Source organism: Camelus bactrianus, chromosome 3 (assembly GCF_048773025.1).
Source record: "Camelus bactrianus isolate YW-2024 breed Bactrian camel chromosome 3, ASM4877302v1, whole genome shotgun sequence".
Taxonomy (NCBI): Eukaryota; Metazoa; Chordata; class Mammalia; order Artiodactyla; family Camelidae; genus Camelus; species Camelus bactrianus.
In genome coordinates this window covers 160,929,441-160,953,718 of record NC_133541.1, presented here as the reverse complement: position 1 = coordinate 160,953,718, position 24,278 = coordinate 160,929,441, and the positions used below count along the sequence as shown (strand labels likewise).

Genomic DNA, 24,278 nt, shown 5'->3' with positions numbered 1-24,278 from the left:
GGCATCAGTTATTACCTGGAAGGGTAGTGGCTAGAGGTGGAAATGTGTCCACATGACAGGTTTTTCATAAACATAGCAGGAGTGGTCAAGAGAATAAAACGTCAGGAAGATGAGTAGAAACAGGTCATTTAATATACCAAATGGGTACTTTCAATGTCTGTGTTTCCGAGTCCAGGCTTGTTCTGCTCGTGCATTACAGGCCAATAAATCAGGAGACCAGGTTTTGGGGCAAGAAATAGCGACTTTAATTTGGAAAGCCAGCTGAGAAATGGTAGAGTAATGTCCTGGGGAACCATCACCCCAAGTCAGATTTCAGGCTCTTCTTATATTAAACATGGGAAGTGGGAATGCTTGGTTGTTGCAAACTTGGTGTATGAATTCTTTGTTGTTAGAATCCTTTGTTCTTGCAGCTCTTCACCTGGGTCACATCCGTGTAAACCTCCAACAAACAAATGTTGTTTTCTATTCTGTAACTTGTTATCTTTATGTGAATAGAAAAGTGTTAATATCCTTCAAAGTGAGAGCCTTGAGTATAGGTTCTCCTGTATATTTCAGGCTCTAGGCAACATTGTTTTACAAAAGGTGCAGAACCAACAAGACTAAGCCTAGGAAACAGGGCACAGGGTTAAAGTCAAAGGAACAGATCTAATATGGAGTCAGATTTTTTCTTTCCTATTTCAGTAGTGCCATGGAGAAGGCAGTTTGGGCAGCTTTTTGTAGGGTCCTGGAGGCTTTCTCTCTCAGCCTCTGTGTGCCTCTGTTGAAAAACCTTCAAAGCTATCTGGCCTGCCGGTAAACCGCTCCGCCTGTTTTGCCCTGAAGATGTGTTCTGTTTATAACTGATCTCTACCTCTTGGAAAAGAACTCAATAAAAACTCAGTTGGTTTTCCACCAGCCATGGTCAGGGGTGAGGAATAGCACTTTATTATTTTATAAAAAAAAAATAAAAGAAGTCTTAAAACAGCACTGGGCCCATAGGAGAGAGTCAATAAATGCTTCCTGGCTTAAATCAAAATTGATGGCTCAGTGATTCCATGGCTGCTGTATTTGCTAAGCTTACTAATCCTTTGCTCCATTACACATTTTTTTAACTGAAAAAGAAATACATGCATGTGGTTAAAAAAATTCAAACAGAGCACAAAATTACACAAGTGAAAGAAGTTTTCCCTCATCCTCTGTTCTTTCAGCCCTCCCTGGAGATGCCACTGTTTACAATCCTTTGTGTGTTTTCCAGATATGCTATGCACATTCCGACCTATGTATGTAAATTCCTTTAAAGTATTATTTATTTTTAACTTAAAGGGATTTAAATCCTCAAGTGTCTTCTGCCCTGGTAATAGAAAAGAACAAATCTGACTCCATATTAGATCTGTTCCTTTGACTTTAACCCTGTGCTCTGTCCCCTAGGCTTCATCTTGCTTGTAAAACAATGTTGCCTAGAGCCTAAAATATACAGGAGAGCCTATTTTGATGGCTCTGACCTTTAAGGATATTTAACACTTTTCCATTCATATAAAGATAACAATTTACATAATAGAAAATAACGTTTGTTTTGTTGGAGGTTTACAGGGATCTGACCCAGGCAGATAGCTGCAATAACAAAGGATTCTAACAACAAAGAATTACTACATCAAGAAGATTGCAAAAACCAAGCTCGTAGGAAAGAAGCCTGAATTCTGACTCCGGGAGATGGTTTTCCAGGACATTAGTTTGCCATCTAGGTCTACAGAAAGTTGCTATTCCATGCCCCAACACCTGGTCTCCCAACTTACTGGCCTGTCCTGCACTAAGGAGAATGAATTTGGACTCAGTAACACTCCTATCTTCCTAGCAAGCTGGGCACTGGAATTAAGGGCAGCTATCCCACACCCAGGGACATACTGTGAGCCCTTGATGGTTCCCCGAGGGTGGGGTGTGGTTTACCCAGGAAGGATGGGGACTATGCACCAACACTCAGGCAGTATGCTCCTTCTGGGATCTGACCTCGTACCTCCCGCTCCCCGCCAGCACAACACCTGGGAGAGTGGAGGTAAGGCAGAGATCTTGCCTGCCTGTGTCCCAGCGTGTAAAAGGGGAATAGGTACTCTTTCCAAGATAGTTCTGAGCGACAACACCTGTGGGTGCTTGGTTCCCAGAGCAAAAGGAAACCCAGCTCCACTTTGGGGCAACGGGTGTGATCCCCGTAGGGTTCCTGCAGAGGCCTTGGGTGGAGGGCTGGACCAGGGAGGTAAAATATGAGCTGTGGGCCTTGAAGGGTTAGAGAAGTGTGCAGAGGCAGGACTGCTGCCTCCTTCAGGATGCCCCCAGAGTTAAAACTATTTCTCTCCATCTCTGCTACTCTCCTCCACCCTCCAGATCCCTGCCTTCTCTCTGCTCCTCCTGTCCATGTCTCTCCCTCCACTTTTCCCCTTCTCCCCTCCTCCTCCCATCTTCTCCGTCCCTCCCTTCCCCACCTTCACTCGCAGAACCCAGAGAGGATCGCTGGCCCTCCTGCGCATGCGCAGTCGGTGCCAGCTGAAACGAGGGTTGGAAGCTCCAGCTCCGAGCAGGGGATCGGCCCCAAATTCTGCTCAGCTCTTTCGCCTGGTAGGACTTTTGCTCCTTCCCCGGCGCCCCGGCCACAGCTGTCCAGGGCCAGGTGTGCACCTGCCGCTTCTCGCCCCAGCCGGGCTCCCCTGAGTCCGCGGCTGGAGTCCCTTTCCCCTCTCCCGCCCGCGAGTCCTCTCCTCCCGGGCTGCCTCTCCTCGGCCGCCGGCCCGTCCCCGCCCCTGGGCGGGCTGTGTCCCGGGCGGGCGGGGTCTGCGGACCCGGATGGGAGCTGGCGGCTGGGGCTGGGGCTGGCCTCCGAGCGGGGCTACAGCCCGCGTCCCCCCCCCGGCTTTCCCTGCACCGCGACCCCTGGGCTACCCTCGTCTCCCTTCCCCTCTCCCTGGGGGCCAGCTCAGTGGTGTGGGCGCTGCTCCCCTGGCTGAGAGCCTCCGGCTGTGAACCCCAGCTTCTCCTGGTGGAGTCTGGAAAAGGGAGCGTCAGTGCTGAGCGAGCTTCCGTCTCCTCCCTCAGTGTTTCTGCCCCAGGTAAGTACTTTGAACACTTTCACGTGTTATGATGGCGGTGCTTGATGATGTCACTGTTTTTATAGTGATAGGGATTACAGAGTTGAAAGCAAGGCTTGATTCAGTTAAAAATTAGCTGAAGGCATGAGGCTGTGACATCCTCCATCCTTCCCTCTCCCAGGGTGAAACGTGTGACCGTCGATCTTAAAAAGATAGTTACAGTCCCTAACTAGCCCAGCCCAGCTAGGGTGTGTTAACAGGAACAGCACCACCAGAGGCGTTGGAGACTCAGGGACATTGCAGTCCTAAAGAGCTCCTGGCAAAATTTGGTTTGTTTTGGTTTTTTGGTTCTTCTTAAATTGTGGGGCAGACTAGTTGTATAGAGGGAAAAATAATTGTCAAGAAATATTTTTTCATTTAACTTCTTTATAGTGATATTGTTCACACACCATGAAGTCCACCCACTTAAATGCTACAATTCAGCAGCTTTAGCATATTCACAGTGGTGCAACCATAAATATTCCAGAACGTTTTCATCACTTCAGAAAGACCAGTGGAAATGATTGACCTATCCACCGCTTCCCAGTGCTGGTTCTAAAGAAGATTCTTGGTTGTTCCTGACCATAAATTATCTTGTTACCCATAAAAAATCTGGTAGGAAATCTAAACAGAATTGTATTGAATCAGTCTATCAAAGCAAGAAGAATTAATGTCTTTATGGCATAAATTTCTTCTACCCATGAATATATCTCGGACCCTATATTTTCATATTTCCAGAGCCTGGCCCATGGGAAGTCCTCATTAATTGTTGGGTTTGTGAATGATGAGATTCTATACATCGTTAGTTGCAAACTGAAGCCTTTCACAGAAGAGAAAATAAACTCAATGAAGCCAAGTGACTCACTGATTGTCAGAAAGAGTGACAGCCAGTGCTGGAGTGATCCAGTGGACTTGGTGTTTGTAACCAGAATTCTCCAGCACCTACAGCTAAGGGGATCAGAGTATTCTTTTATTTTTTCTAAATGGCGTTGCTTTTATATTTACTTATTTTTTAAAATTATTTTTTATTGAAGTGTAGTCAATTTAGAATGTTAGTTTCAGTTGTACAGCAGAGATTCAGTTATAAACATATGCATATGTATCTATATATCTTTTAGATTGTTTTTAGTACAACTCATAACAAGAAATTGAATATAGTTCCCTGTGCTATATAGTAGGTCCTTGTCATTTATTTTATATTTATTAACGTGTATCTGTTAATCCCCCTTTTCCTGCCTGCTAACCACACTTTGCTTTCTATGTCCATGAGTCTATTTCCAGCAGCACCGTTTTTGCTAGTAATATATGCTGGTTGGCTGCTTTCAGTTTCAGTAATTCCACCTTATCTGTGGGCATTTTCTTTCTGGTGGGCCTGTGTGTGGTTTGCTCACGTGATATAAGAGTTGTGTATTTGGGAGAACCCCAGGCCTCGTGTAGTGCCTGGTACAGAGTGCCCACTGAGCTGATGCTTGAACTGGGAAAAAAAAGCATAGTAAATGTTGGAATTTCCACTATGGTTGAGACTTCCAGGTTTCTATAACCTGTTTATCCCACATTAATGTTGGCTGCACCCATACTGGGTAATTTGGTGGAACTTCATGGTATGGTGGTGTAGAGACGGGGACTTGTATGCTTCTTCTCTTTCCGTTTTCTAAGACTCATTCTCCTGGGCCTTCCAGATCCTCCCCAAGAAGTGCCCAAGGCTGGCTTGGTGCTGCGCTGAGGCAATATTTGTTAATAAGGCCCTTTCCTCATCTCTTCTGAGCCTCCATTTCCTTCTCTGCACAATGAAGACTTAGACTAGAAAAGTGCTTTTCAGTTTCTTTTAAGCCATGTTTCCTTTGAGAAACAGAAAATACAAATCTCTCCTCCCATTCAACATATAGATTTTGACACATCCAAAATGTGACATAGCTCTTTGTGGAAAATTGAAGTGATTGTGATTCCAGGTGGCACAGAAAGTGTCTTCAGAGATTTATTGCAGGGAGAGGGCAGGAAAGGGGCAGTATATCCCACTTTCTAGTGTGAGCACTGGAACAGGGACTTGGGTTAAATACGGTGTCCGACGTGGCCTTTCTCAAATCTTTTTTTTTTTTTGCCTCTCTCTAATCTTGCACAATGTGATAAACCTCTCTCCCTCAGTTTCTTAATGCGTCAAGTTGGGGTGATAATAATTTAAGTGTTTTGTGAAACATTATACACATAAAATATTTGTTTCTCGGTAGAAACAAAACCTGCGAGGGAATAAGGGATTTCTTTAAAAAAAAAATAATCTTGTCCACAGCACTCTGTCAGTGTCTATTTTGAAGTTCCTTGAGGGTGAGTGTTGGGTCTAAAGTCCATCGTGGGACAGGTGGCCCATGGGTCTGTGTGCCGCAGATTGCCCCCTCCTCCCCAGTCCTCTTCCTCTCAGTCCAGGATGAAGTTCCCTAGTAGATTTACACAGAGATCTTGTGGAAATGGCTTTTCATTTTATTGTTTCATGAAGAAGGGCTGCCATCATGATCACTGTAGTCAGGTTTTGGTGGCCTGAAGGCTATGCAATTACGTTTGTCTATTTAATATAAAGAAAAAAATTACAAGTACAAAATTATACCTACGGTGGTGGCAGGGGCTCTTGAAAGTGGGGACCATTAGCTTTGTTAGTTTCAGGTGCAGGGGCCTCTGGCCATGAGGACACATCATCGTGCTCTGAAGTTGGAGGGACCAGTGGGCTCAGTGGGAATGTTTACTGAGTGTATCTCATGGGCTGGGCATTGACCTATTTGTACTGTGTGTTCCTTATTTGAGACAGTGAGCTCGTTTAACCTCAATAGCCTCTTTAATAAATTAGACTTTTTAATTTTGAGATATAATGTAGATTCCCATGTAGTTGTAAGAGATAATATGGAGAGAGCCTACGGACTTTTTGCCCAAATTTCTTTAAAGGTTCCATCATTCAAAGTTGGGATACAATTCAGTAATGACTCACTAACCATTTGAGATTTGTGTTATTGCCCTCATTTCTATTCATGATTAAACTGGGGTTAAGAGGAGCACACAGGCCTGCCCAGGTCACCCAAGGTTAGTGTAGAGTCGGGTGAAATGTGGGCTTGGAATTTCCAGGCAGTACCAACATGATGCTCTGTGGCAGGGGGCAGCATTCACTTTGCTTGTTTATTCATTCATTCAACAAGCATTTATTGAGTAAACTCTGTGGGTCAGATGCTATCATAGGTTTATCTGATTCTTCAGCAGTATGGAGAATCCGGTAATGTTTCCTCCTTTTTTTAATCTGAGAAAACAAGCTCTGAGAGGTTATAAACCCCCCAAAGGAAATATAGCTCATAAATGAGGGATAGTAAATTTGTACATTTCCTTCTTTTTATGCAGGTGGTACCCTAGGCATTTTACATTTGTAAAGTTCAATAATCCAGATATATTCTTGTAAGGCAAGGATTTTTTTTAATTGAAGTATACTCATGTTTACAACGTTGTGTCAATTGCAAGGTGTTTATTTTTTCTTGAATTTGGAATTCAAAAAATATTTTTTGAGGGGGGTAAATAGGTTAATTTATTTGTTTCATTTTTTTTAAAATGAGGTACTGAGGATTCAACCCAGGACCTCATACATGCTAAGCATGTGCTCTACCACTGAACTGTACTCTCCTCCTCAAAGCAAGTTTTCTTATCAAGTATTCTGCAGCTTAGGAGTTCAAATAAATTGGAGTTGAAATCCAGGTCTTTTGATCCTACTGTGTTTCTTTGCATTATATCCTGCTGAGGGGTGTGGAAGCAGTTCCTTTATTCATTCCTTTATTCAGCACTTTTGAGCATTGACTTTGCATCAGGGACTGGCTAGGTGCTTGGAAACAGAAAACAAGAAATGACCCTTTTCTGCAGAGGGCGGAAGCCTAGACCAAAAGCTGCGTAATGTGATCCGAGCTGCGGTAGCCATGTGCAGACTCTGAGGACAAACTGTACCCACGGCTTTCCTTGGCTTCCCCTGCCTTCTGACTGGTACACACCAGGTCACCGCAACCCAGTGAGGCCCGCAGCCCGCAGCACAGTATGTACCTCGGTCTCCTCTTCCCTCTCGTCAGGGCCTGGAACATGAACATCCCTGACTACGTGCAGTGTGCTTAGGACCATGAGACTCTCCCCGTGGTGGTCCAACCCGTGGGGATCATCTCAGAGGAGAATTTCTTTTGCATCTATAAGCGAATCCCATTGGGGAGGCAGATCATACCTTGCAGTTCGCAGTGGGCACTCTGTATCCACTACAGTCACCACTATGTGCCCGAGAATGGGTGGAGCGACTTCCAGACCCACCGCAAGGTCGTGGGCCTTGTCACCATTACCGACTGCCTCTTGGCCAAGACCTTCGAGAAGCTTCACGTGCAGAGGAGCTGTATGGCAACACGCTCTATGACTCTCGGCTCTTTGTCTTTGTGCTGCATGGGGAGGTGGCCGAGCAGCCGCGCACCGACGTGGCCTTCAATTTACGAGGACTGCAGGGTGGTGGAGAAGAGGATCGAGGACTTCACTGAGTCTCTCTTCATCATGCTCAAGTCCAAGTGGCTGGACTGTGCATCCGACAAGACTGGGGACAAGATCTTCCTGCTCTACATCCTGTTTGAGAAGGAGGACTTTGTGGGATTGGACACAGAGAGCAGGAAAGTCTACCTGGATGCCCGGACACCCTGGCTGTGTGAAGAGTTGCTTCCCTACATCCAGAAAGGGATCAGCAAGGAGGAGGGCTGTCTTGTAGCCAAGGCGTGAGGGAGGTGAAACCCGCCGGTTTTCAAACGTTTAAAAGTGAATCCGCCTTTGTTTCAGAGAGATTCTTTTAGGGTTATTATGCACACTTACTCCCGCTTTTCAGCCAATTCCCCTGGTGTGACCCCTGGAGTTGCTGTCCAATAGAGTAGCCAAAGCCACTGATGCTAGGAGAGCTGGGGAGGAGGCTGCTCTGAGCTGAGATGTGCTGTAGGTCAAATGCACATCAGACGCTGAGACTTGTCTAGTAAAAAGAATGTAAATTATCTTGCTTCTTTCTTTATTGATTACATGTCAAAATGATAGTATTTTACATACTGTAGAATAAGTAAGATATGTTCTTAAAATCAGTTTCTAGGGTTTTTTTTGGGGGGGTTACATTTTTAAATGTGGCAACTGGGAAACTTTCTTTAAATGGCTGTCATTTCATTCCTGTTGGACAGCATGTCCTGGGACAGTCTCATCCCTTTGCTTATAGATGTCATGCTGAATCCTGAGACGCAGAATGAGGTGCTGGTTGAGCTGGGGGTGGAGCCAGTGTCTCCTGCCTCCCAGGTCCAGCACCTGCACGGCTCAGGCCTTCTCTCCCTGCCTGACAACCACCATGCCAATTTAGGACAACAGAAACACTGCCAGGGGCTTCCAAATGAGCTCCTTATGCAGGGAAAGGCGTGTCACGGAGCATGGGGCACAGCAGGGAAAGATTCGTCCTCACTTTGTCCCTGTGATAAGGTCAACGGACCCACTTTGCCTAGGAAGTGCAGACGAGCTCTTCTGGGCTGCCTAACCCCCAACATTCTGTTCTGTTTCCCTGTGTATCTATCGAGATGTCCCTCGGGCAGAAGAAGGTGAGATGCCTTTGCCGAAAAGTGGTCCCTCTTTGCTGGGGAGAGTGTGGGAATCGGTGCCCCCCCGACCTACGACCTCGGGCCTTGAGTCTGGAGAGGGCTCATGGCGGTCCCACAGGTACGGTCGGAGGGCCTGGCACGTGCTGCCAGGCCTGATGTGGAGGAGGTTTTCTGCGATTCTCTGTGAGTCTAAAATCAGATTCTACTTTCTGGTTGTTGGTAAGTTGGAGGAGAAGATGCCAGAGAATTTATAAAAAGAAAGTCCAGACCAGTCCTGTGAGTGACAGGCACAGGGGACCCGAGTCCCACCTGCTTGTGGTGCCTGGTGGGCTCTGGATGAATTTTCACTTCCTCCCCGGACATACGTCTATATCTTAAGGAAGGGGCGAGGCATGTCGTGGTCATGAACTGTACTTGTCCTCACAGGGCCCCGTGAACTACACGGCTTTCTCACTTTCTGTTTCTTGTAGATGAGCTGGCAGATGTTGTGGCCTGGGCAAAGCTGAGGACACAGATGACAGCACCGTGCCACTCCCAGGCTGGCTCCATTCCCGTCACCTGTCACCTCCTGCTGAGTCCCCAGGCGTCAGTTAATGTCGGTACATCGGTGCAACGTAAGCAGGGACCAACATCTCCCCTTGGACAAAATGGTGGGTGAGCAGTGGAAGCCTAGAGCCCTGCCCCAGCCCCCTGACAGTGCCTCCTCTTTTGTCACAGGAGGCACTGGTCACATGTTTGTTCAGCAACTGCTTGGCTCTGAGTCTGCAGACCCACCAGAGAATGCCAGCTTGTTTTTGCCGTTTGAAGACTGTCCTTGGGATTTGGCGGAGTAGCTGGTTGTGTGCTTAGCCCATAGTGGTTGACACTGACACCATTGTTTACCCAGAACCTTGTGTACAAGGCATGGCTCCCGGCCCATTAAACCTCCCTCCTGGTGGGTCTGTCTGTTTTGGTACCTTAAGGGCTCAGCCAGCATCTGAACGTCAGTGAGATAACGCGGCCTGTGAGCTCGGGTCAAGTAAGTTCTCCTCCAGTCACTTTTACTCCATTGTTGCTTTTACTATTCCACAGTCATTACTTTTTTAAACAATGCTTTGGTGCAGGAACAGATCCTAATTCTCTCCTGTTACTCTTGGTGGGAGTGAGTAAAATTGTCCAGCTTGAAATGCGACCACATTTTGTAGCTCAAAAGCTGTTTACACGCATCTAGGTGAAGTTTAGGTTTGGGGCGCTGACCACGTTGGGGTCCCCCGGCAGCGCCGCTCGCCTCAGGCCCCTGCCTTCCCTGGAACAATAGGTGAGGGTGGGTCTCACCGTCCCCTCATCCCTGTCCTCACCAAACTCACGTAAATTCTTGTAATTGCTCTCAGATATTTTTGTTCTCATGTGTTTCTAATTTTCGCTGTTCCTCTTTTCCTTTTTCTATTTCCCTTTCTATCTTGTACCGCCCTGTGAGCATGTTGTTGCGTCTGAAAAGTGGACTGTGCACACCCTGCATTGGAAATAGCCAGATTGTCCTCCGTGCTGTCCCCATCGCTTTAAAAAGCAAAAACCTTAACAGTTGCCTTGATCCATATATTATCCTAGTCATCTTTTTATTTTCTAGTTTTTTGGAATTTTTGCTTTGTTAGCACATCACCCACTGGTGTTTGATACCTGTTAAAATCCTTGCTTTGAGGAACCAGTTTGATCCTCCATATGTTTGGTGACAAATGCGCCCTTATTAAATTTGTTTGATTGTTTTGAAGAAGTGAGATGCGAATTGATTTAGGCGGCTGCTGAGGGATTTTTTTCATGGAGTATTTAAACTTGGAAATTCAAAATCTGCAACATCTTCCTTGATTCTGGCTTTCACACAAACGTGTTTGGCACGCGGTTCCAGGCTGTCGCTGTGTGACGTGCGTGACGGAGCTTCCTGGCCGGTGGTCACTGGTGAGAAATTGGCAGGCTCGGAGATGAGCAGCTGCAGGGGATGCTGTTGGAGGAAGCAGTCACCGTTTTTTGGTTTTTTGTTTTCTGTTTTTGCATTCACCTTCCCCGTGCCATTTACTTTACTTTGCCTTCATAGAGAGGCAGGATCGGGTCTAAACTCCATGCCACTCTTATTTTCCCTTTACGAGGCTGGTTTTTCTGAGTATCAGAACAACATGGCCTTCTCCTAAGTAGCTGGCTCACTTGGATCTGGTGGACACAGGGACCGCTAAAGGGGACCGTAGCTTCCTCTCTGCTCCAGCCAGTTGTCATTCAGAGCCGGGTCTGTGGTTTGCCTCAGCAGCCATGCAGGCCTCCCTGCACCATCCTTTACTATTAACCCATGTTGGCAGTAAATAGCTGACTCCGTGTCTGTTGCAGCTGACATCCACCGGCCGTGTCGTTAGTTTGCGATAGTGAGTCTCCAAAACCACAGTCAGCCGTGAAGTGACCTTGCATTCTCACTCACACCCTGGTTCATCTCACCCGGGGAAAGGGTTTGGCCACCACCGTCATGCTGGCCATGAGACATTGTTTCTCCTTTCATGCCCTGGTCCAATTGTGGACACTTCATCATTCACTGACTTGGTCTCGCTTGAGACAGGCCAGACTTTCTGAAAGAGTCCATCACATTCTGGGGGGGAACAGAACAGAAGTAAGGGTCGCAAGTAGGAGTCTAGGCTATCTGTGTTGGCAAATGAAGGCTGGGATCTGTGAAGGCTGGGCTGTGCCCTGGACACAGGCCTTTCCCGTGGCTCCCGATAGCCCAGGGGTCGGAGTGAGAACAGCCTAGCCTGGGTTCCCCCATTCTCATCTGCTCACTGGCAGGTGTGTCTGCTAACTAGGAACTGCCCCAAACCTCGGGCCCTTCAAAGTTCAGAACACAGGAGAACCTTGAGTCCCTTCTCCTGGGCATCCTTTGTGAGAATCAAGTGCCTTCTGAGGTGACCAGCGGCAGGAGATGCCTCCCCCTCCAGTGAGCTATCTTCGGAGGACTGTGACGCACTGCACCTTCCTTTCAGCATGTGGGGTTCCATCCGTGGTCCTTGAAGAACCAGACTTGAGAATGGCTTAGCGATAGAAATGACAGGACTAATTCCAGGGCAGGGCCGGGGGGAGGAACAGGGGAAATTGAATGTGACCTCAAACAACTAGGTGGGTTCTGGGTCTGTTACTAAAATCGGGAGCCTGGGAGGTACCTGCCAGGAATCGAACTCTAGAGTAAATGGTGGACATGAGGCATTTTTAAGATTCCATTTGTCATCCAAGTTAGGACCTCAAAGAGGTACACGGTTCTATGGCTCTGGGGCTCAGGTGAAGGAGCCGGACCAAAGATACACATTGGGAGTCGTCATTCTTAGCTGGTGTTCACAGCCGTGCAGGTGGATGAGCTCATCTCGAGAGTTGCAGACTGAGGCTGAGGCGGGGCATGGCTGTGCCTGGGTTGGAGGAAAGCCCAGACCATGCAGCTTTGGTGTGTCAGTCAGTGGCTTTTGGGATTTTCAGAGCAATGGCATTTATCCTTAAGGCTCTTGGGGATGGGCAGGGCCACCCAGGAAGAAATCTGAATGGAGGGTTGTGGCCACACGTGCGCGTCTTGGGATGATGCAGGGGCTGCATGGTCCTGGAGGAGAACCTCCTCGGAAGCTGGAGTCGGAGTGGGGAGTGGCGAGAAGGTAGTCACACTCACCTGTGAGGGAGGGACAGAGGCCTAGGGAGTCTCCACCCTAGCGGACTCTCTTTCCCACGAACAAAAGGCCAGCAGACAGAAGATTTGAGGTGAGAAGGGACGGGCGCTGGGAGAGGAGCCAAAGTGGAGAATGGTGGTTGGACAATTCTGGAATAGTCTCCCTGCAAAATAGAGTTAAAAAAACCCAGACTCTTAAGAATATTGATAGTGACGTTGGAGGAGATAGTTCTTTTTCTGTCCTCCTAAAGGTAAGGCATTTATCCAGGAATACACAGAAGAATCGGGCAGTCTGGTCCGGGGGCTTGACCCTTACCAGGGGGAACAATGCAAGTTTAAAGGGGAAGAAGGTCAGCGGAGGGAAACTATCCAGGCCTCTTGTCAGGTACCAGTCGGCCGCACTACTTGCGTGTTGCATTCACATCCATGCCTCCCAGGTGGGCGGTGGCAGACCCCTTTTGCAGATTGGGAAGCCTTCTCAGAGGGGTTAAGGAATTGGTCCGTTTAGCGGCTAGTCAATGCTGTAGCAGGATTCAAGCAGGGCCTTGTCAGACTTCAAGGGCATGTTCTATCTACTAATACCGGTACCTCCCTGTTGTACCTGGATTGGTGAATTGGGTCACTTTTGGAGCCTTTCACAAAAAGTACGATTTAAGTGCCTCAGGACTGTTTCACAAAGCTCAGTGTTCTTTAATGCTTCAGAAGCACCGCAGTGATTTTTGCCCCACAGAGGTTAGGTCTTACTCTTTGACGCTGACGTGGTTGCAAATGACGTACAGGTGCAAATCCAGACTTAGCAGCTTCTGAAGGGAAACTCTCCAGTTCTCACTTGATAGGCTTTTTTCCACGGGATGTAACCTGCTGCAGCATAGATCTGAGCTTTCCGTATGGAGTGAGCGTTTGATATCCAAAGTTAGCAAAGAAGGGTCAGATGGAGAAAATCGACGTTAACAATTTATTTTGGGGTTTCATTAGACAAGATGCACTATCGCTTAATGGCCCATATAACGTATGTAATTGAGTACAGAACATTGCATTCCTTACTTTCTAATGAGAGCTGTCTTGCAACGTAAGGTTGTCTTCTTTGGAACTTCAGCTCAGCCAGTAGGGAACCTGTCAGTGTGTTGGTGTGATTGTATTTACACAGTGCATGTAATCTGGGCTTACTCAGCCCCAAACACTCCAGTGCAGAATCATAGGCTGTAGCCATCATTTAGTTATACAAATACTTCTACAACTATATGATACAAAAAAAAAAAAAAAAGAGAGAGAGAGAGAGATTGCCTTTATCAAAGTTCCTTTGATTTTAAATGCAAACTGTTGTTGAGCACCTCTGGTTCCCTTTGAATATGAATATGTACATTTCTTTGCATGTAACTTGGATTTTAGACTAGAACACCAACCTCTTGCTTTCCAAGATCCAGAAAAATCATAGCCAAATGACATACGTATTAAACATTTTATTCTTTTCTTCTGAGACAGAATCCTTGAATCTGGGACTTGGGCTGTGATTTTGCTTTTTGCTCTTCCCACACATCTTGTCTCACTCCTTTTTCCCACGTGGCCTCCAAGATTTCATGGTCTCCGTGGAGCAATTTGACAAACAGTTGGTCGCCAAGCAGTCCTGCTGTAGAGGGAGCCCAGCCAAGAGCTAAAGGACATCATCAGAGAGGGCTTTCTTGAAGAAAAGGGCTCTACATTCAGTTATGAGGAAAGAGTAAGAGTCAGCCAGGAGAAGGGATCAAGAGGGTGACTCAGGTGGCAGGAGCAGCCCGGGAAGAGGCCTGGAGGCTTGTGTGGTGGGGACTCGGGGAGAGTGCACTGTGTGGTCCAGGGTGGAGGGTGCCCCTGCTTGGGAGGACCCTGGAGTGGGCCTAGTGTTGGAGGGCTTTGGAGGAGCTTGGTTTTTTACTACAACTGACACAGAAGAGGCAGTGAAGGGTGTCAGCAGAAATTGACCCTCAGGAGAGGTACTCCTGGTTTTGCTTCTGATGTTCTACAGAAAGAAGGGGTCGGGGTGGGCGAGAGCAGCTCTGCCCGTCCCTTTGAGACCCACCCCTTCATTCATTTATTCATAACACATGCAATTCTGAGTGTCCAGGGGAGAGAGGGTGGACTCACAGTAGTAAGAAAAATGTATTGCTTCCTGAGAGCTTAGCAGTGTCACAAGTTGTCTTAGCGTAGAATGTTCTAGGAACACAGCAGAGGCACCTAACCCAAAGTGCAGAGGTTCGAGGGAAGGAAGGCTTCCTTGACAAACCGTCAAAATGGGCCTGGAGGCAAGTGGGAAGTAGCAGCAGGTCAGGGGGCCCCTGAGGTCAATGGGGACCTGGGTACTGAAGTGAGTCTGGGCGAGTAGGGTCGGGGGTGGGGCTAGAACTCTACCAGGGAGCATCTGAAGGGTTTGAAGTGGGAGTGATGTAATGAAATATGTGCTTTGGGAAGGCTGTCCTGGCTGTGAGTGTGTGTGTGTGTTTGTGTGTGAAGCGGGGAAGAGGGGGAGAGTGCCACCAACTGGGAGGGTCATTAGAAGTCCATTGAAAGGCTGGGGGGCTACCAGTGGGAGAGGGGCTTCGGTGCTGCTTGGGGACGGCAGGGGCAGTGTGGATGCCGGATTTCCTCATGGGGAGGGCTTATTAACGGGGACCCCCTAGCGGCAACTTGTGTCTGGAAGAAAACGGATGCAGCCAGGTGGACTTTTCTCTTCTTCCCTGACTTGTGTGATGATCTTAGCTCAGCCAACATTTGGAACAGAAGAGCTAAGTTTCAGGGTAGCCCAGGACTTTGTTGAGCTCGTTCGAATGAGATCTGATAGGCTTTATGCTTGTGTTGAGATCTGCATGTTCACATAGCTAGAAACGTCCCGTCTTTTGGATTTCCATAGGGGTATTTATTCTTGATAAAGATTGCTTTCTTGGTGAGAGGAAATTTAATACAGCTGCTGTGTTTCTCAAAAAAAATCTTATCTTTTAAGAGATTTAATATTCAAAAGAATAGCAAAATTTAAAATGATAAAGTAAGGCTTTGGTGTAGTTTCTTTGGTTTCTGAGTTAATGTAGAGTTAGAGCCTTTGCATTACTTAAATAGCACATCCTTGTCAGTATTTAAAGAGCTGTTAGTGAGCACCCCAGGCCCCACTTCTCAAAGCATCATTAAATCTTGCTCTGAAATAGTGAAGTCATAAAGTTCTTGTTGGCAGAAGCCAAGCAGTTGGTTTATAATTTGCAGCATAGCACCCTTTATAAAATAATAATAGGTTCAAAATTAAGAAAGTGGAAGATAATTGATTTTTTTAAAGCTGAAACATAATCTTTCTTGTGTTAATGTTGCAACTGGAAATTTCGAAAAGAAAAATCCTAATGTAATATCATCTATGTGGAATACATATATGTCTATCACGTTTGCAATGTAACTGCGCAGTGGTTTTTGAAGTCAGGACCATTCCAGCTGAGATACTGGCAGTGATGGTTGCTGGTTTTCAATGGAAGACCCTAAATTTGCGTTCTTAGCTTTATTCGTTTCTTTTCTGTTCTCTCTCTCTCTATTTTTTTTTTTTTTTTTTTTTGTAGTGAGAGGGCTCGGTAGTGCTTTGCCAGCATGATTTTGGGGCAATTTGGGGGCAGATATCTTGCACAAGCAGTGAGATATTTCCATGCATTTTACTTTCCGGACATCACCATGGAAAATGTGGGGGTTTGGGCCTGCAGGCCGGGATGCTGCAGGACTCCCTGGTCCATCACCTTTATGTCTTGGAGCTGCTCCAGTCAGTGAATGACTTTCTGTGGCTTGCAGGTAAGGTGATCTGATGCAGATGATTAGATGTGTAACTAAGCACTGTTACTTGAAATAGAAAACCTATCAAAAATGGGTCTAAAATACAGGATGAAGGAGGAGAATTGGCTGAGCTGCTTGCATGGGGAATATTCTCAGGTGACTCCCTCATTGTGTCTCCTGTCACTCCCCACCCCCCCAGCCATGCACGGCAGTCATGCTGAAGCAAGCATGCACTTTCTCAGAAACGCGCTGAATTTCCTTGTGCCTCTGTTTGTTGGCTTTTTTTTTTTGAAAGCACATCTTGCCCTTTGCTTAAATGCCATCCCTGCCTAGTCACCTCTTACACTCATTCGTCTGGAACTCGTCCATACATAGCTGCTGAATGGATGAACAGAATGTAGTATCTCCATGTAGTGGAACATTATTCAGACGTAAGAGTGAATAAAAAAGAAAAAATAAATAAAGGGGAATATGAAAAATGCCACCTGCTCTTGGAAGTCCACCCTGACTGCTCAACCCACCCTTTTCCCTTTGAAACCCAATCACTTATGCTCCTCTCTACTCTTTTTGATAGTACTTACCACCTTCTAATAAACTTTAACACTTTCAAAAAAAAAAAAAGAGAGATGCTCATACCACTTCAACATGGACGAGCCTTGATAACAGCACGTTAAGTGAAAGGAAGCAGACACAAACGGCCACATATTGTTGACTTCAGTGATCTGAAATGCTCAGAATAGGCACATGCAGATGCAGAGAGCAGGTTATGGTTTCAAGGGGCTGGGTGGAGGGGGGTTGGGTTGTGACGGCTAGTGACAGGGGTGTTCTTCTGGGGTGATGAAGTGTTCTGGAAATAGATGATGGTGAGGGCTGCACAACCGTGAGTGTGCAGAAGACTGCTGAGCGCTGTCTCTAGGAGTGCCTGTGGTTGGGGGCGGCTTTATTTTGTTCTCATCCGTGAAGAGTCATCTTGTGCTGAGGCCATTCTACTCCTGTGAGTGGTGAGGCTCAGAGACTTTGCAGAGTCATGTGTTATTTTCCCCCTTGCTGAGTGTAAGCAAAAAAGGTTTAAGCCTGAGAAAGTGCTCCATCTGCAGAAATGTCTTTTAGTTTTGCATGGTGTAAAAATCTTGAGAGATTTTTAATCGTTGAGGACAGCCTGTGGGGGGAAATAGCCCGTGAAGCCTGGGTGACACTGGGAAGTGCCGCGCTTCCATCCCTGACATGGGTGGGGATTTCACCCCCGTTCAGGCAGTGAAGGGCCCAGACCCGTGAGCGGAGTTGACAATCGTGAATATTTACTTGTATCCGCTGCTTCATCTTGGATATTAATTTCAAGCTGAGTCAGTTTGTGGCGGCAGCCTCATCCTACATCAGGAATCTATAGTATCTGCTCTTTGAGGTGAAGACCTGACAGACTTTATTATTTAACAGTCTCCCTTGAATTGATACGTCATATTCCTTTGTCAATAGTAAAACAGCAGAAATATTGACGTCCTTTTATGCCGATGTGACCTGGAGCAGATTTAGTCTCTGTGCCTCAGTGGCCTTATCTTCGGGTGGGGAAGATGATAACAGTGCTTCCCTCAGAGGGGCTGGTGAGGGGAGAGTGAGGAGCACAAAGGGAGGACTTACACGAGATGCTCATGAATGACAAAATTTAGTGCTATCAGCCTGGTGAGGCCTCAGGGGCAGAGATGGCCGAACAGAGAGGTCCTAGCCGGAGCTCGATCCGTGTTGGCAGCTGTTATGATCAGTATCACCACTGTGGGTTATCAGGCAGTTTTAAGACTTGGTAATAGGAATTCATGAATAATGTTAAAAGATTAGACAACTCAGATCCGGTTTACATAGTTCTCAAGATTTCATATGAGAAATGGATATTTTTCCCCATCTTAAATCTGAGTTGAGTCTCTAAAAAAATTCTGTATTCCTCCAACTTTTTGATTTAATTCTCCATTTCTTGAAAAAAAGTCTTTAAATGGAGTTACTGGTGTCTGAACTGAGGGTCTCATGCATGCTGAGCACATACTCTCTCAAGTGAGGTATAATCTCCCCCGTGATTTTTTTTAAACTTTTCTTTCTTAGTATTCAGTGGTTAGAGGCCTCTAATTCTTTTTATGGGGATATGTCCATGAACCTGTAAATCTATAATTAGTGGACAAAATTTGGTTTATGAAAAAATTCTATAAAACTTTCTGCAATCCATTCAAAAGGAAATGCTCATTGACATAAAATGTTTCTCCTTTATGGTGATTTCTAATTTTTTGCCTGCCTTAACTTATTAAAAGTAATCCTCATCATCATAATGACCAAGCTTGCTCTGAGTGGACACCTCCCTAAGGCTAAAATGCTTTCCTCATGTTTTAACTCATAGCAGGTTTTTAAGGGTAGGTATCAGTGTCTCTTTTTTGCAGCTGAGGGATTGAGAGATGGGGCAGCTTGTCCAAAATCTCACACAGCTGGCGTTGGCAGACTCAGGGCTGGAACCCAGGCTGCACAGGATGCTTTCTCAATGGCTCCTCTGATCAGCCCCTTGTTGAGTGTTTTCCCGAAATCCTGTGAGTCCATAAATGAACGATTTTAGCGATCTCAGTTTGATGAAGCCTTCAAAGGAGAGACACCAGTGAGAATGTGAGACAGAGTGGCATAAATTGAAATTGTACGTTTTCACAAATGTTGCATTCTCAGGCAATGACTTAAAATGTTTATATATTTTTATTTTAGTGCTATGTAAACACTAAATACAAAACATTAAAAATGATTATAGTGCAAAATAGGAGTGGGCTTTGAAAGTCCAACCATTGCTAATCATGTTGCTTGTATTTCTCTAGTGGTGCTTATTGACAGAAAAATTTACAAAGACTGAATTGGTTCTATGTAGTCTTAGTATGGAGGAAAGTTTTGTCAGTGAATATTGTAAGTAAAATCTTTACTCTTTTCTTTCCTGATGATGAATATGTAAGTTGTTTTCATGGCTTAAGTACATTTCCTCATTTGTGAAATTTGAGTGATGCCATTTACCTTTTTTGACTGTGAGATGTAGACGCCTTTTATACGAAGCACCCAAGAGCTGCTTAGTAAAAATATGCTGTAACAAGGACAGAAAGCTTAGAAGGATCAACTCTGAATACTAAAGAGGGTGGCTTGTTTCTGATGCATATTCAATATGCATATATATGAATATATGAATATGGCTTAAAGTAACAAGGATTCAGGGTTTTGTGTGTGTGTGCAGTATGAAGGTTTAATGAAATCTGTATCATTCTAGTGAGACAGGGACTAGTTAAATCACCTTAAGCAGACGGCCTTGAAGATTATTTACACAGAATGTGTGTTGTTACAACTCAGAATTCATGTTGCCGTGTAACCATCCACTCAGACATTTAAATTCGTAGAAATCTGACCAGAACTATTAAGTTTAAAAAAATCCACATTGATCATTTTAAGGGAATAAGCTTCTTTCTTTTGTGATTAAAGAAATTTTGATTTATTTTTCTGCATGCTTAAAAGGTTTTAAAATATCAAAACATTGATTTGACATGTCACTTTTTTTAATAGAATAAAGCTCATGCTGTTTTAATGTGCAAATAAATTTTTTTGTATTTCAATACACTTGTATGATTTCCTGGCTCTTTGAGAAGTATTTTGCAAGATACTTAGATTACCTACTGTTGGAAAAATACAGACGTGACTTTTATGAATAGAGGCCTAGTACAGATCTGTTGGTTTTTGCTACAGTGCATGACATGAGGCCTAGGAGAGAGAGCTTTGCTGCTGATTGCCGGAAGGACAGATCCCAGAACTCAGTCTCCCCTCCTGTAAAATGAAGTGGCTGGACTGGGTTCTTTTCTCTTCTAAGATGAGTTTCCATGAGCCTGTGTCTTTTGTTTATATTCAAGAGTATTAGCAATGTCAGATAATATACTGAATACCCCTACCTTCCCCGAAGCAAACTGCAGTATGTGCTACATAAGCTTTTAGTTATCTGATTCTTGTTTCTGATTCAACAGGCAATTTTTGTTTTGCATCTTTTCCGGCAACCTGGAAGGTCTATTTAGCCATAGGAGGCGCTGTTGCACTTTCATACAGTCTTAAATTTCCTGTTTGTAAAAGAAGGCTTAACAAATATTTTTTTGCTTTGATTCCTTTGCTTAGTGCTTCAGAATAGCACAATGTCCATTATGTCTGTCTACCTGGAAAAATTATTCTGCTTATATCTTTGTTTTATTCTGTCATCTCGCTGTGAACATTTCAGACTTGCTGTGCAAACAATGGCAAAATCGGTCTTTTATTCCAGTGTTAGCAACCAGTGAGCCGGGATTTTATAAAGCAGCTAGAAGTGACCTCTTGAGCACCTTAAAGCTGAAAAGTGTACTGAGTTCCCTGAGTATTGACCCAGCCGCTGTGTGTCATTTGGTGGGAGGTGATTTTGTACATAGAAGAATGGGTGTAGTGATTTGACTTGGGTTTGTGTGCACGCGCTGCCACTGAGCCACGTGAGCCTGAGTCAGTTTGTTCTGAGTTTCTCCCTCGTCTGTGAGATGGGGATGCTCGTATATGCTTTGCAGAATTGTGAGAATTAGAAATTATGTAAATTGTTTAGCACAGTGGGAATGTCAAAGGGCTCATAAAGTTTAGCTCCTGTTTTGTATGAAGCCATCATTTTACAGTCTTTGGCAATTACTAAGAAACCGGAAAATAAGAAAAGCTGGTTTTATGATGAAAGATATTTGAGGAGGTTCCATAGTTCCTATACCCATAATTTAGAATCAGCAAAGTCAGGACCGTTACACAGTCGCCCTGAACCAATGTTAAGCCACAGAATTTTTTGGTACTTCATATATATTGGGGCTTAAGTGGACCCCATACTTATACACATGTTTTCTCCAGCAGCCAACTGAGAGATGACACAGAAGAACAGACAGGCGATAAATGTCTCCTTTATTACTGATGAAGCCACGTTCTCCATGAAATTCAGGGCTGTGGGAAAATGCGTGTCATGATACTGTGTCCCAGAATTAGAGACTCACACAGTCCCAGTTAGCTCTGGGCCACAGCGAGCCTTCCCTTAAGATGATATGCCCCATCATGCACAGGGCTGACCTGCCATGGAGCTGAGCATCCCTGGTGCTTCCCAAGGGTGGCCAACACTGGAGGGAAAGGAAAGGTTTCCTATGCCCTGCTTGTCTCTCCAGACTGACAACTCAATCTGTTATTGTGAAGAGTGTTAGCCGTTGGCAAGGGGTCAGGTGTGTGAATGGGGAAGCCCTCTCCATGGACCAGAGGAGTGTGGAGGAGGCATCCCTTCTCTCAGTTTAAACAGGTTTTGGGACGCAAGAGAAGGGTGCTCCCCAAGAGTTTATAAGAGGGGAAATAAGGATTTCCTTTGGGACTCAGACTAGCCATGTAACACAGAAGATGATTAGTAGGGAGACTTGTAAATCACTTTCTTATTAAATTCACATTTGTTGAGCACCAAAAATGTGCTACATTCTTTTCTGAGCGTTTTACAGAAATGAATCCTTCAATCTTCACAACAAGTGAGTAAGGGAGATTGGATTGTTATCCCAGGTTTACAATGAGGAAATTGAGGCACGGAGAGTGTAAGTAAGTTGGCCAATGTCACAGAGCTAGTAAGTGGCAGAGCTGGTATTTAAACCCTGGCTCTCTGGTTTCCAGGCTCCCAGGGATGGGCTTTGGGTGTTTAGAGGCATCTGCATCCCTGGATCTCTGTACCTCTGTGCATATATTAGCCCAGAAAGGACAGGGAAAGGAGAGTTACACAGGTGCTCACAGTCGTGTCTCAGCCACTGTCCACGGACAGTGCACCGTGATTGGCGTTAAATGTCTTCTGGGCAGCAGATCTGTTCGTATAACAGACATTTAGTCCATTGAGTTAATCTAGAAACCCTTCCTGCTCTGCTTCTGTCCATGGTTGCCATGTGGCTGCCTGCCTGTGATTGGGCCGTTGAGGAGAATCTGTACTCATATTTGAACTCTGATATTTCAGTCTAATTCGTGGTTTCACATCTCCTGTTACATTAATAAATTCAATTTCTGGTTTTCTTGCATCAGTCTCTCATGAGTTTGGTTAATGTGACATCAGTCCATGGGAGCCCAGGGTTGCTGACGGTATATTTTCTGAGCTCGTTGTGGCACTTCTACCCGTGCGGACCTGGGTGGAAGATTTCCGCCTTCCGCACTGATTTCCCCGAACAGCAGGGTCCTCTCCCACCCCCGGATGTGAGGTTGGGAGCTCTCAGAGTAGGCCAGTCAGAGGCCAAGTCCACCAATCAGAAAATGATGAAGTCCTTGGAAGTGGGTTTAATAGAAAACAAGGGCTTCCAGGTAGTCCGATGGGCTGTTCGAGTCCATTTGGTGAAAAGCTATCCACTGTTTCTGGTTGTGCTGCTTCTTTGCTGTTGAAAATTCTGGATTACATGGAGGGATTTTAAAAAGCAGAAAGGTGTGATTTCATGTGGTACATCCACACCGGTGAGAAGTGATGTATGACCGCCTGTGTGAGGCATAGACAGAGTCTTACAAACTTCATAAAACAGCTTTAAAAGCTCTGCCATCTGAGTGCACTTCATATGGGGTCCAATTCCTGACTGGGCATGCTGAGAGGGCAAATAATTGATAATGGCAGAAAGGACACGGAGGCATCAAAAAGGTCTCAGTCATGTTCCCTGTTTAAAGGATGTGGCACAATGTAATATATTTGAGCTGGGTCTTCACTGAACAGTTTTGAGTGTTTTCTGGGACTCCCCAGTGCACCAAGGTTCCGTGAAGCTGGGTGTCCCCTCAGTGCAGCTCTGTCAGCGCTCATCCTTGGCTGACGTGTTGTCACGGTGAGCAGGACGGTCAGCGTCCCCGGCTCTTCCGAGCTCCGTTTCTTCATCCGCAATGCTGGGTTTCTCTTCGGTGTCTACTTAGTAGGGTTGCTGAGAATCACACCTGATGTTGTCAGGGGCGATTTGTGATTGTCTCTGTAATTGTCATATAGTGAATATTTGATAGAAACTCGTTTTTTATTAAAATTATGGCTCCTAGATTGCAGTGGTTTTTAGTCTGCATTTACTCTTTTTATAACTTTATTCTTAATTTTAAATATGCACTTATTTTTATTTATTTTTATGAAGGTACTGGGGACTGAAGCCAGCACATTGTGCATGCTAAGCAGGTGTTCTACAACTGAGTAATACAGACCCTCCTTGTCTGAACTTAAAAATAAATATTTCAATACACAAAATTGGTCTTAAACACCATCATGGGACCTATTTTCTGTATAGACAATTGAATACATATGCTATTTCAATAAGAATAAATGTTTTTGGGACATACTTTCTGAATCTGTTTATGTGTTTAAAAACGTTCATAGGTAGTGATAAACACGAGTCTTGGATCCACTACTTAGGGTCTGTTTTGCCATCATGAGAAATTATATTCTACAGAGAAGGCTAATTGGGTCTCGTTGATATTTGGATGATTTAGCAGATGATGAAGGCTTTCAAAAGCTGACAGTTTTGTATTTTAAACTAACTACAAAGTTATCTTCTACAAATTGGAAGTCCTCAGCTTGTGAATTGCCCAGTAATTCAGTGTGTACATGTCTGTGTCTCTGTGAACGTGTGTGTGTGTGTGTGTGTGTGATTTCAAGAAGGTAGAAATAAGTTCCATATACCCTTCTGATACCTTTCTCTTCCAGTTCAAGGTGTAGGCATATATTTATACAAATAAATTGATACTCTTTTGTCATTTGGCATATTGGTGTGAATAAATGTTTCTCATACTTGTTTCAGAAGGGTTATGGAGAATGAGCTTAGAAAATAGGAGGAGATAGAGGCAGGAAGTTACTTTAGTCTTTGTGCAGGATGAGAAACAGTAGCTTTTCTTTTTTCTACTAAAGCAAACTGGCTCTGAATTGTAACATACTATTACTCAGAATTGCTTTTCTGATCAGATACGAGTGCCTCAGATTTATCCAGGCAACATGAATGATGAAATGTGTTTTAGCAGTTATCTTTAAATGTAGTTTTATTTTTTAAGTAAAAGGCTATAGCCTGTTCTTTCTTCCAGCGTTACAAGAAGTTCCCATTGATCCAGGTACATGATAATTGTGCTTAGTTTCTTCGGGTTACTGGT

At 45.1% G+C, this 24,278-nt stretch overlaps 1 protein-coding gene across 1 annotated transcript in view; it reads left to right on the top strand.

Annotated features, from left to right (window-relative positions):
- The first annotated feature begins 2,517 nt into the window (after positions 1-2,517).
- LOC141577212 (trafficking protein particle complex subunit 9-like) overlaps positions 2,518-24,278 on the top strand; it is a 125,613-nt gene continuing 103,852 nt past the window's right edge. The window contains exons 1-3 of the mRNA XM_074361396.1: positions 2,518-3,074; positions 9,169-9,312; positions 9,416-9,716. The gene's annotated coding sequence lies outside the window, so the exon portion shown is untranslated. The remainder of the gene's footprint in view (positions 3,075-9,168; positions 9,313-9,415; positions 9,717-24,278) is intronic.